Genomic DNA, 12,858 nt, shown 5'->3' on the forward strand with positions numbered 1-12,858 from the left:
CGGTGCACTTGAGGCCGTTCCCTCTGGTCCTGTCGCTTGTTACCTGGGAGCAGAGCCCGACCCCCCTGGCTGCAGCCCCCTTCCAGGGAGCTGTAGGGAGTGATCAGGGCCCCCCTGAGCCCCCTCCTCTCCAGGCTGAACCCCCCAGCTCCCCCAGCCGCCCCCCACCAGGCTCGTGCCCCAGCCCCTGCCCGGCTCCGGCCCCTCAACATCCCCCCTGCAGCGAGGGGCCAAAACTGACCCCAGGGTTCTAGGGGCGGCTGCACCAGGCTCTGGCAGACCTGCACGCAGAGAGAGCAACTCCTGTTTGCTAACTTGGTGTTGGATGCTTAACAGGTGTTAAGTGAATTGTTCTAAGAAGTAGCTTTGAGAGCTGCCTTTTGAGGGCCTCCTTGCCATCAGAGGCTGTGTTTGGGCCACCTTAGAGATGGGTGTTCAAGGGCTGCAACGCTTTTTTGACCAAGGAATGGGTTTAATGTGTTGTAATTTATTTCACATAAGTAGAAAAAAAACGTCCATGTGCTTTTACATTTTGTCTACTTTTGATTTGCTGCAAAATAACTGATTTAAGCCTCTGCCGCAAGCAAGTCAGGTGCACACCTAATTGCCTGTGGGTGACAGAGGCTGGGGTCAGAGGCTGCAGGGCATGGGGGCAGGGCTGGGGTGCCTGATTCGGGGCACCCGTGTTAGGCTAAAGGGGCTGTTTGTTCCTTTAACCCTGTCACACGAGGTGAGCAATGATCCTTTGGCCTCAGAATGAAATAAGTATTAAGAATGATGTACTGTAAAAATGTCACTGTAGGAGAAGGAGCCTATTTTACAGGAATATAACTGTTTTCTTTTCCTCCTTTCTGGGTAACACAGATAGAGTCCTCTCATCATTACCTGGCTAACAGTGGCTGCTACTGCCTGTAATTAGTAGCTCACTTGTTTTGCCAAACAGAGGCTTTAATTCAGCTTTAATACGGGTGGTGGTGCTGAGAAAATGCAACGTGTACACAATGAAAGTTTTTCCTGTGAAAAAAATGGTAATTTTCAAACTGCAGAGTAAATTCCTCCTTTTTATAAATAGGGACCCTTGGACATGAGCAGAAAGGCAGCCTTTCTCTCTTGGAAACACTAAATATTTGGGTTTGGATGAAGGCAGTAACTGTTGGGAGCTGCTTGAGCCTTCCCCACTGCCTGAGATGGGTTGAAGGGGGGGTTGGCAGTGCCGTGGGATGCCCGCCCTTGCCCCACACCCTTTCATCAGCTGCAGTGCTGGAGCCGGGCAGCGTGTTGCTGGCAGGTCCGGTTGCTGTGTCCTCTGTTGAGTTTTACCCACTGGCATTTGGGACCACACATCAGCTCTGCATCTCTGTGGTGTGCCTGAAGATACAGGGCACGTCTTCCCAAGGTTAAAGGTGAAAGGTACAGTGCAAAGTAGACGGTTTAACTCTCTTCCTTTTATTTTAAGCTTTTAATAGCTGTACGTGTGACAGGGCTGACAGACAGTGATATTGTGCAGGAAAACACTCTTGACAGCAGCAATCCATGTTTTAAAAATCTGATTTACCCAGTGAAAAGTTATGTATGAAAAAGAGGGCTCTCCCCTATCATATTATTTTATGCAGTAATAAAACTGCCTTCTGAACTCTACTTTCAGTGTTAGTCTCTAAGCATCACAACCAGGAGGTTACAGGTAAATTGATTGCCTCTTGTGTTGTCTGCAAATGTGTCGCAGCTCTGTTGGTCTGCGATTGATTACTGGCAGCCTTCCTCCTCCTGCCATTGTGGGTTTTTTTACTCCCCCTTTTCCCTTTTTCCCATTTTCCCTTTCCTTGTTGCAAGGTGCCGCCACCTGAAGTGGTAGGTATACATGGCTGGATAATTGGCTCAGAAAACGTATTTAAGCCCCGTTATATAACCTGTCCTTGTGCAAAGGGCCTAGCTTGAGCATGCTCAGGATGCTGATGTTAACCCCAGCTTGCCAGCCCGTTTTACCAAACAAAGTGTGCGCGCTGTGTGTACCTATGCATATACGTAGCCAATGTAACAGGCTGTTTCTCACTTGCTTCCTCTGCTAGGCAGGGGACAGCTGATACAAGTGGCTTTACAGGACAGATGTTAGGAGCTAGAATTGCGTTATGGAGTTGCATCAATTTAGACACTTTTATTTTTGCTTTATTTAAAAAAAATAACGACAACCTTGTATTCTAGAGAGAAGTTATCCCTTTCCAGACTGCCTGGTGAATTCTTGCCACTGCTTAGTGTGACTCTTTGCAGTGACAGCAACCAAAATAAATGCTGGGAAACTATGATGTGGCAGAGAACAGATGAAACATGTCAGAGGACGCAGTAGTGTATGGCGTTGGCCTTAACTACGCACCCTTGGGTAGGCTTGCACTCTTGCTTCTAACGGGTTGGCAGTTTGTAATGGAAAATAAGGTATAAATATTCCATTAATGCTTCCCATCTCAGCCAGCACCATGGGAGTCCACTGGCAGTGGATGCTGACAAACCTAGGCTGTCCCTCCCCACCTGCCCTCATTCGTGAGGACCTGGGTTCCCCCCACCCCAGACAGTGCTGATTGCGATGCTACACCTACAAGCCTGAAAGCTATTTTCTCCTCCAACAGCTGAGCTGAGTCTAAACCCTCAACCACTGTGTCTGTACCTGAAGGAAGAGTGAATATGGAGGAATCGGGTTATGTCAATAAGAATGAATGTGATGAGCCTTCCTAATGAATGTCTCTGGAGCGTTAAATCAGGCTCCTAATTGCAGGCTGGCCTAGGCGGTGCGTGCTAGATCGCATTTGTGAGGTGGTGAGCACAAGCAGGTTGCGGAAGGCTGGAGTGCTGCTGACTGGGACGCGCACACAGCTCTTCCGCATGCTTCCAGCAGCTGCTTGCCTTGCGCTTGCTGCCTGGCATCCCTCAGGACACCTCACTGCCTCTTTGAGGTGTGTACCAATAGCATATCAATCTTACAGTAGTTAACAACGTAATAAAAGTACTTATTTCAGGATGTGGTCACAGCTGTTTGTGCATGTAACTTGTAAATGAAACCAAACTGCTGAACCTTGCTGGAAGCAAAATCACATGGTGAAGTCCTGACCAAGTGGGGCTGATGTGGTGAATACAACAACAATTACATAGTTGGTAATTTTTCATGTCAAAGCGTAGTACCTCAACATATCTTAACCTACATACATCTCTCATTTGCTATTTCTTGTATTAATTTCACTATTCTGTGACAAAAAATCACACATGTAGATGCAAATTCGATTGTTGTAGTCTACTTTAAAATGTGTTTTTTGAGGTACCCTGTTGCTGTGACTCTCAACTTCCATGAAAGGGTGTAGATTTCTAGCTGTCATGAACTGTTTTTCCTATCTTTTGAACTGTTCCTAAACGTATTAAATTTATTTGACATGCCTGTTTCTTATGGTCGAAAATGTTATGGATCCAGTAGAAAGAATTTTATTTAATTTAAACACAAGTGGCTCATAGTAAAGTTTTTGAACAAGGTTGTCATCATTCCTAGGCTAAAGCCCTCTGGACCTAGTGGGAGAAAAATACAAACTGAATTGCTTAATGAGACAAAATGTGTTAATTTTGTAGGCATTAAGATGGCCTTTGAGCAAGTGAACTGGAGTTCCTGGGAGGCTTTGGGTGGATGGGTGACACTGCTTTAGGTGTAAAACTGGAATACAATATTTCGCGTGCACTCAGTTGTAGTTGTACAGTTTGGTTCTAATTTACGCTAAGGTGGACAGCCTGCAGTCAGCTGCGGAAATGATAGTTTGAAAGCTGGAATGCTGTGGCTGTGACTTTGGTAGCTCTGTTTCTTAGCAAGGCTTGGGTTTGCCAAGCTGAGAAGCAGAACCATGGTAGAAGTTCTTAAAACAAGTAATTGGCGTTGTCCAAGACTAACTCCAAAAGTGTTACAAAGAAAGCATTCACAGTGAGAACTGGGGGGAAGCCTGATGGACATATAATTTTGTCATTAGATGCTATTTTATAAAGAAATTGGAGCTGTGCACCTGCCACGGTTGGAGTTTGTCCAAGGTCAACCAGGTACTTATGGCAGATGGTTCTGCTGCCCCCTCCTTCTTCCAGACTCAAAACCCCCATGCACAGTGCTCATGGAAACAGGTTCCCAACCCCTTACAAACACGTGTGATGGGGTGGGTAGCACCTCCATGTTCACAGACATATGTGGCTGCAGAAAAGTGGAGAAAAATTCACTTCGTGCCTCTCGCTGCAGGTGAGTGCTGCTCTGCGAGATTCATCCGCTCCAAACCTGATTTTCAATATATTCTCACAGAAGATGAGCCTAATGTTTGTGGCTCCTTATTCATCAGAAATGGTTGATAGAACTGAAAAAGGTGGTCATGCTGTTCAGTGCTCACTGTCTGCTTGTCACCACCTTGTCTCAAAGCCCTCCACTGGCTGCATGCATGGGGTGGAATGTTGTCCCTGGCCCCTGGATGCTTTTAACTTCTTCTGGAGCCAGGTAACAGGGAAACTGTTCAAAAAATAAATGACATGAGGAACCAGCACCCAAATGTCCCTGAGTCAGCTCTCCCCAGCTTTGGTCCAGGCTGACAAAGCTGCCTGGGAAGAGGGGCAAGAGAGACCTTGGTGGGGGAGCTGGGACCCCCTTGCCTCTATCACATCCACAGGAAATGTTTCTTCTGGACGGCCTCAGCTACCTGGAGAGTCTGTTCACACCTCGCTGGGCAAATATACTTCATTGTGTTCTTACTGTCAAATAACTACCATTAAAAACTAGCTGAGACCATGCCCAGCGGTTCTGAAGGAGCTGAGAGAGCTGGGACTAGAAGCAAGTATCCCTGCAAGGGACTTGGGATGGAGACCTCTTGCTTTGAAGGTGGCTTGGAAGAGTCAAACCAAACTTGTATTTGGGTTTAAAAATACTGGCTGATGTTTGACTTCCCATAATTTCTAAAACCCCTGAAAAATAATGTTCTGCAGAGGTGCAAGGAGGAGCCTGTAGTAACAGCACACTACTTGATCTGCTATTTATTATTGATTTGCTAGATTTGAAGAGCACAGACCAAAGATAACCTGGACTTTTAGACAGGATAGTGGGATCATGACTATCCCATAGTCCTGCATCCACTCATAAGAGTAACATTTGTGAATGCTATTAGAAGGAAAATCACTATAGGAGGGGAATAATTCTTAGAATAGTTCTTAGATGTATCGACTGATTTGAAATTTTTCATTTTTTTTTAGGAAAAAAAGAAGGCAAGTTATAACGCAGAAAATAAACCATAGTTCTCTGGTTTTATTCATCTCTAAAAGTAATAAAGTAGTCGGAACAAAATGCTGCTTTATTACGATGTCTCTTATTTTGCCTTTTGCTCCCAAGATGTAATTTATACAGCGACAGAAATAAATATAAATCTTTAAACTGCTCTCAGTGGTGCAATACCAACATGCATCGCAGCTCTGATATTGCGCTTAACATTGTTTTTCCCTTGCTCATTTTTGCAGTGCAATACTACGTTGTCTTTACACATGTTTCTGAGCAATGTGTGCGATAAAGCCACAATATAAATTAAATCCTGTGAGGGCAATGAAAGCCTACTACTCTGCCAGCGAGTTTGTTATTCCCATTTCAGTCTCCTATGCCAGAGTGTATGGAAAAAGATTCTCTTGAAATCCAATCTGGTTTCTGATAGCTCTGCTTCAACTTTTATAAAGTTGGAAAGGAAAAGCGCATTTATCCTGCACGTGTGTCTCCGTGCAGGTAGGGAGAGTGACCGAACGCAGCGCACAGTGCTCTGTGCATCCCTTGCAAAGTGCATGGGGCTCGGCTGTGGGTTTTCTGTGCTAGAACTGGGGGTTCCAAGCAGAAACAGGGTCCTCTGAGGTGGGAAATGAGACGCGATGGAGGTGTGCTCCACCCTGGTGTGGGCACCTCCGTGCTCACAAGAACACCTACAAAAAAAAGAGACCAGAGGCTGGGCTCATTGGGCTGAAAGGTCCATTCAGGAGGTGCGCTGGGGTGGCCAGAGATGGCAGGCTGAAGGCTGGGGGACGCTTCTGACATCAGCCTCTCTGGGCGGCTGTCATGAAGCTGTGCACGCTTTGTTAGCACTGTGCAAGTCACCCATCTTCAGTTAGAGCTCTGATTCATGACATTTGCTTTTGAATCTTCTCCTAACAGTGAACTTAGGTGAATTAACATGACACACGTTACCTTCTGTGCTGGTAAGTGTGGCTGAGGATATTTCTGGCAAATCAGTCCTGTGTGTTCACCCCTGTTTGGTCCCTTTGCATCCCAGTTTACAACAGCTTTGTAATGGTGGGGCATGGTGGTGCACGATCAAAGGGAGCGTCTTGTCCAGTGGCTGGAACTGGTCTCACTTCTTCATTTCTGTGGTTATTCTTGATCTGGATCACTTTAGCCACTTTAGTTTACAGAGTGGCCATGTCAGTAAAAGCAAAGGTGTTTTTAAAGGGGAAAAAAAAAATGTAGTTAGCAGCATGAGGGGAGCAAGATAAATGGCAAAAGCTTTTAGTTGTTGCTCTTTGGGAGATGTAACATTCACCTCCATGCTGAGTGGTGAGTCCTTTCTTTGAAAGAAAGATCCTGCCAATTCTTTCACCCTTAATTACATAAACTCGCTACGCAGGGCATCCAACCTGCTCTGTGGAGGTGATGGGGATAGATATAAAATACCTGTGGTGAGACCAGAAGCACCTTGTCTTGCAGGCATCAGGTGAGCAGCGTTTTCACACATGCTTTATTTTTGCATTATGTTTAATTAAAATCTAACATGACATTGAGTTCAAGTTGAAAATAAGTAACCTACATTGGAAACCATAGTGCAGCATTTTTGAAAAACAGTGAGCCCAGCCCAGTTCTTATGTATTTTGTGTCTTGTCCAGGACTCTTTTAAGATGAACTTTCAGTAGGATAATATTGTCCCAGCTCTTCATTCTCTAATTTGGACACTGCCCAATTTTAGAGCCATTTGAAAGAGGTGTATATTTCTTAAGGATAATTGTTTCCATTGAATATCATGAAAACTGGCTATTGCCAGGGGACAGAAGCCTCAGTTACGGGTTTTGCCGAGTAACGGGCTGCTCTGCGTGTTGGAGTTACCTGCGCTAAACTTTGACCACTTACTGCCCTGAACCTCTCTTGCTATTATTTGCGCATTTGACCCTCATGATGTGGTTGTTCTGTGGGGAAGCTTTGTGCTTGTTAAGACAAAAAAAAAAAAAAAAAAAAAAAGGGGGGTGGGGTGGGTGGAGGAAATGCAGAGGAATGAAGTGACCAGGAGTGGTCCAGCTTGGTCTGTCACTCCACATAGGGCTTTTGCTCTGAGCTGTAAGTATCCCCCAATGGATGTGGATCAGCAAGACTGATGCTCCTATTGCTCTTAATTAAGGCTGGGTTAATAGCCCTGCTGTCTGTAGAATACCCTGAGTGGTCATGCTGGAGATGCTCCCCATCGCCAGGACTCTGGCCCCAGCACCGGGCTTTGCTTTTCCATCATGTCCCACGCCATGCTGATCAGTCCTTCCCATCTCACTCGGACAGCTGCTATGAACTAATACTTACTAAGTACCTATCCACCGGAGGCTGAGGGATTTTTTTATTTCCTTGGTCTGGTCTCCTGCAAAAGAAACCCGTGTATGAACTTCTAAGCCTTTACAGTTTAATTTGTCTGGCTTTTCCTGCTGGTCTGCATGGTGGCATCAAAAGACTGAAAGTCTGCTCAAGGACATTTGAAGTTGCATGTTTCAAAAGTGGTTAAGGCTAATTCTGGAAAAAAAGTCCTACTGCAGACAGTGCTGCACATCTGCTGCCCTTGAGGTGTCACTTTCTCTTTAACAGAGATCAATTCAATAAAGCTGTATTTTCTAGTTAGCATCTTAGCTGTCTTCCTATCTACCCCTGTCTGCCCTCTGAGACTTGACTGATAATTTTTGAAGAATTTATTTTTACACCTGGGAACGTTGCCAGATTTAAGCAGTTTCATTTGTGGGCAGATGCTTCACGCTGTCCATGTGCTCATGCAATCTCATGCTGGCTCCTAATTTTTCACTGGATCATATATTTAAAGAAAAAGGAGCGGGGCGGAGGGGCAGGGGGAAGACTTGAAATGTATTTTAAAACACAACTGCAACCTTGCTCCATGTAGGCATAGACTAACGTATGGCTGATGTCGCAGTTCCTATTTTAGTCTCAGTTTACTGCACTTTCTCCTCATAAAGCTGGGATGGATCTTATCTCTTAAATCTTATTTGTACAGTGCCTTGGGATGCGAGACAGGAAAAGTACTTTGCAGAGTTTATTGTATTTTATTATTGTATTGTAAGATACCCAAGGCTATGGAGTTTTATAACCCTCCACCCAATGAGGAAATGAATAATAGACAAGCGTTAAGGGCTGCGTAAATTGCTTTCCATCTTGCTCATGTGGAGCCCCGTTATTGGGTTCTAACAAAGAAGGATGGAGGGGAGAGGTGGGATTGACACCCGCACCCTGACTCCCCCCTTGGGGCTCCACTGCTCCAGGCCCCCTGAAACTGGGGGCAGTCTGGGGGCTTTTAGCCCTATGGCATCATTTCAGCTCAGCATTGACCATGGAAATGAAATTAAAGGCTCATCCTGAAAAAGCCTGCAGGCTGCCAGGAGCATCCAGTGGAGGGGGAAGATGTTTTTTTGGCAAATTCTGCACACCCCTCCGCACACACACACCCCCCACTCCCCCCACCCCGAGGTCTTGCTGCAGTTGCAGGGGGTGCTTGGCTCCACTTTGCATGGTTTTGAGGGCTTTGCCACGTTCAAACCTGCTGGTAGTTGTTCCTGTGGGGATGGAGGTCACCCTTGGTGTGGTACAAAATGTACAAAAATGCTGGCCCCAAAAAATGTGCTTTGAAGAGCTTTAGCAACTATGCTTTGTGCTTTGATGCTGGGCAAGCGTTAATTGCCTTGTGTAGAAATGCATTAAATTTCCTCATGGAAATTTGGCTTCCATTGAACAGAGAATTTTGGTTTAGTCATGGGATTAAATATAAATTAATCAAAAATAGAATTGAAACTATTCCATTTATTTCAACAAATAATGGATTGATTTAATGAATAAAAAAAGGTTTCAGAAGGTTCATCATATTGAAAAATTTTGGCCAGATAAATAAGTAATTATTAGTTCTTAAGGATAAAGAGTGCGAACAGTTTAAGTCTAAACTCAAATGTTTATTTGCCAAACCAAATATATTCAGATAAAAAAATTAATCTGTGCAGGGACAAAACCAGTCTTTACCATGGTGTGCTTCCTCTTGCTCCTAAACTGAAATGTAAATTATTCACTAAGTCCAACAGTACCATGCCTTACTTTTGTGCTTAATTAATTTAAACATTATTTTCACCTCTGATCTCTCAGTGTTTTTATTACTCTTGTTTTTCAGGAAAAAAATAATCTTGTTTTCCACTTGTACAAGTGGAAACTGAGGCAGGGACCCTGGTGGTGGTGATGGGTTTTTCCTGCTGCCTGGGGCAGCCATTTCCCGGGATGGGGCACACGGTGTGACATGGGGGTCTGCGCTTGGTTCAGCGTGTCAGCGCTGAGGGTGGGGTGTCCGATTCACCCCCTTCAGATAATTGCTATGACTATTTAAATTAAGCCTTCAAAATAAACTCAGTTTTCTTGCAGTTAGGCTAGACTGGAGATTGGTGGAGTCAACTGGCTGTTTCTCAAAACTTTCATGAAGTTTGATAAGAGTTTGGCTTTATTAAGACTAAACTATGCCTTAACTGTGGTGCAGAGTGCTGATCTTAAAATAGCTGTTTGTTTTCTCCCACTTGTTCCTTTTACAGGCTGCTAAACTGCTGCTTAGAGGCTCAAATTATTTCCATTAAAGAAATATCCATTTAACTTTATCTTCCTTTAAATATGAATATTTTCCTTAAGGAAAAACTCAGGTAAAATGAGAAGACACTGCTCCAAAGAAAAGGGCTTGGAGTGTGCAGAAAGCCGTTTTGTTTGGAAATGATGGGAAGTGGAAAATGGAAACTGAGCCATCAGAGCCGTGTCAACATTTAGGAGTGAGTATAATTATCCACCACCATGTGGTGAATTATGCAAATTTTCAAGTCTCTAAACGAGGACTAGATAACCCTCTGTGAGATGCTCAAGCTCTAAGACAAATGGTGACCTTGGCAGGGCAGATGCTGGGTGAGTTACTGCGGTGTCAGTTAGCAAGAAGCCTCATAACATTATTGTAGTGATTCCTCCAGATCTTATAATTAATTAAATCATTTTAACAAGAAATGGGCTTATCTGAACATGGCACTAAAAATTTAATTTGTTGTCTTCAACTCCACAGACAATAGCTGCTGCCAAATAAAAGACACAAAAGGACATTACTTTCAGCCAATTAAAACAATTGAAGAAAGGGATGTTAGACTTGATTTCAGCAATGGGTTTTTCAGTTTTTATTATTACACTCAACCATCTTACCAACACAAACCCAAACCAAATAAAAAAATGAACAAGCCCAAGCTACCCAAAATTCCCATATCCAACAGCCTGGGAACTGAGTGAATGTACACAAATAAATCTCTACCAAATTCTGCAGAAACAACTGAAGTCAAGGTTAAAGCCTCATGTTTATTCAGAGATGTGCTGAAGCTGAAAGCAACCACTTTCGAAGTTTTTCCAGTAATGACTGTGTTATTGTACTATGTAAATGTGAAGACTTTCTAAAAATACATTTTATTTTTACGGTACTGGGGTGGGTTTTTTTTCATGTCTCGTAACCAGATTGTTCTTGTTTGCGCTACTTTCAATATTCTTCTAAGCATCTTATGTTTGGAGATTAGCACTTGACAGACACGTGGTACCTCCACAGATAATAACGTTTAACTAATGGGATAGGAGATCAGTTAGCATTGGGTGTAAAATACTCATCCTGCTACAATCAGTGCTACGGGTAGTGTTGGCATTAGAGGGGCAGCGGTTGCTCCCAGCACATTTATACTGTGCTTTCAGAGGTTTTGAATTATTTTTATGCCTGCGTGTGTTGCGGAGGTTCATCCATACTCACTCAGCTGTCTGTAAAATGGAGTTTCGTTCTGGAGATCTCTGGTCCCTTTGTTAGCGGTGGAAGCTTCAGTGCTGGGGAGGGCTGTCAGTCTTCTTCAGCTGCTTCATGCTGCCCCCTGCACAACAGAGGGGCTGGGAGCTTTCCCACCCAATTTATCTCTGCTCTTGTTCTGGGTATAATTCCAGGGATGAATTTGGCACTCTTCCTGTATTTTCACCTGGGGAGAAAAAAAAAAAAAAAAAAAAGCCCTTTTCTCTGTTCCAGCAACCATTCCAAATTTTGGGTTGCTAGAGGATAAGCATGGTAAATAATTCTGTTTTCACATGAGCTTTTCTGCATAACTGCTGATTTTTTTTCCCCATAGTAAACACTCTGAGCAGGACATTCTTAAAAATTATTTTTGTTGAAATTCTGCATAGGAAAATCTAATGATGGTTTCTCACAGCCTGATCTCTCTAGTCTCTTGCCTTCAACAAACCCTGGAAGCAGCTTAACTTTTCTTGCTCTATATAGTTAATCAGCATTTAAATGTGATTTACCAAAGGAGGGTGTCTCTTCACTAGGGCCTTGCAGAAAGTAAATGGTAATTTTATCAGCTTGGAGGTAAGGAGACTTGAGGTATCTTCATGTCTTTGCAGCAGGAATTTGAGCACGTGAAGAACAGCAAGCCGTAAAAAGGGGATGAAGTGGGCAGATGACCTCAGGACCTTGGCACTAAATTTTTTCAAATTAAAGTAACATTTTGATGGTTTACAATTTAAACCACTTCTGGGGCACTTCTCAAGCAAAACCAAACAGGATTTTGGCCTCCAGGGGTTGCCCAGTTTATCCCAGAGTGGTGGAATGTCCCATTTTGTTAATAGCCTCAAATGAGAGAGGAATGGACCTGTTGCATCTAGATTTTGGATATATAGTTTTTCACAGGAAAGAACTATTATGTGAAAGACAAAACCAATTTCATTTTATGGCTTCTCCAGACCATTCTTAAACAGCACTGTGGGGATCTGGACATGCAACTGGAGCAGCAAAGGTCTCTTTTGTGTTCTCCTTGAACCTTACACCTGCTCCAATGTGCATTGTTCCTGCGAATTTCCTCAGAAAATTTGACCCAGGATCACACAAGTATGAGGGTGAGATCAAGCACTGCAGTGCTGCTCTTCATTCTTTTTTATTTTAAGATGTCATTAAATAAATTAAATTCTCAGAAACTCAGTGCAACCTTTATCTTTCATGTTGTTGGATCTCTGTTGTATTATGCCAATGCCACTTTTAGGCGGAGCAGGAGGCACTGGGGTGTCCCCCCGAGCTCAGCTGTGGAGTCACTGGTGGTGTGAGCACTGCTCTGGAAAATCAAGCGAAGCACGACGCTCTACTGGGGCAAACTGGCTAGGTAGAAATTCTTACTTATTTTTTTTCATCCTTAGAGTTAGGCTTATTTTGTTAAAAAGGATGGTGATCACTTTGATCTATCCCAGCAACCTCTGGATACACCCTTAGTGGGTGCTCAAGTGTTGCCCGTGTCTAACCGAGAGCTGCAATCAAAAACAAGTGCTGCTTTTCCATTCTTTCTCCCCAGTCTCTGGCTGTTGCTTCCCTCCCAGCTCCCCCTCTTGAGCCCAGTCCTGCCCAGGCTCATTGCTCTCCCCTTCCCTCCCTCTGCTCCCAGTGCTGGGTGCACACTCCCATTCCGCTCTAGCAGAGGCACCTCTTTGGCATCTGCCACCGTATAAACCAGATCTCTGCAAAACCTTAACCTTACGCTTTGGGTGTAAATGCTTTAGCC

Source organism: Falco biarmicus, chromosome 8 (assembly GCF_023638135.1).
Source record: "Falco biarmicus isolate bFalBia1 chromosome 8, bFalBia1.pri, whole genome shotgun sequence".
Taxonomy (NCBI): Eukaryota; Metazoa; Chordata; class Aves; order Falconiformes; family Falconidae; genus Falco; species Falco biarmicus.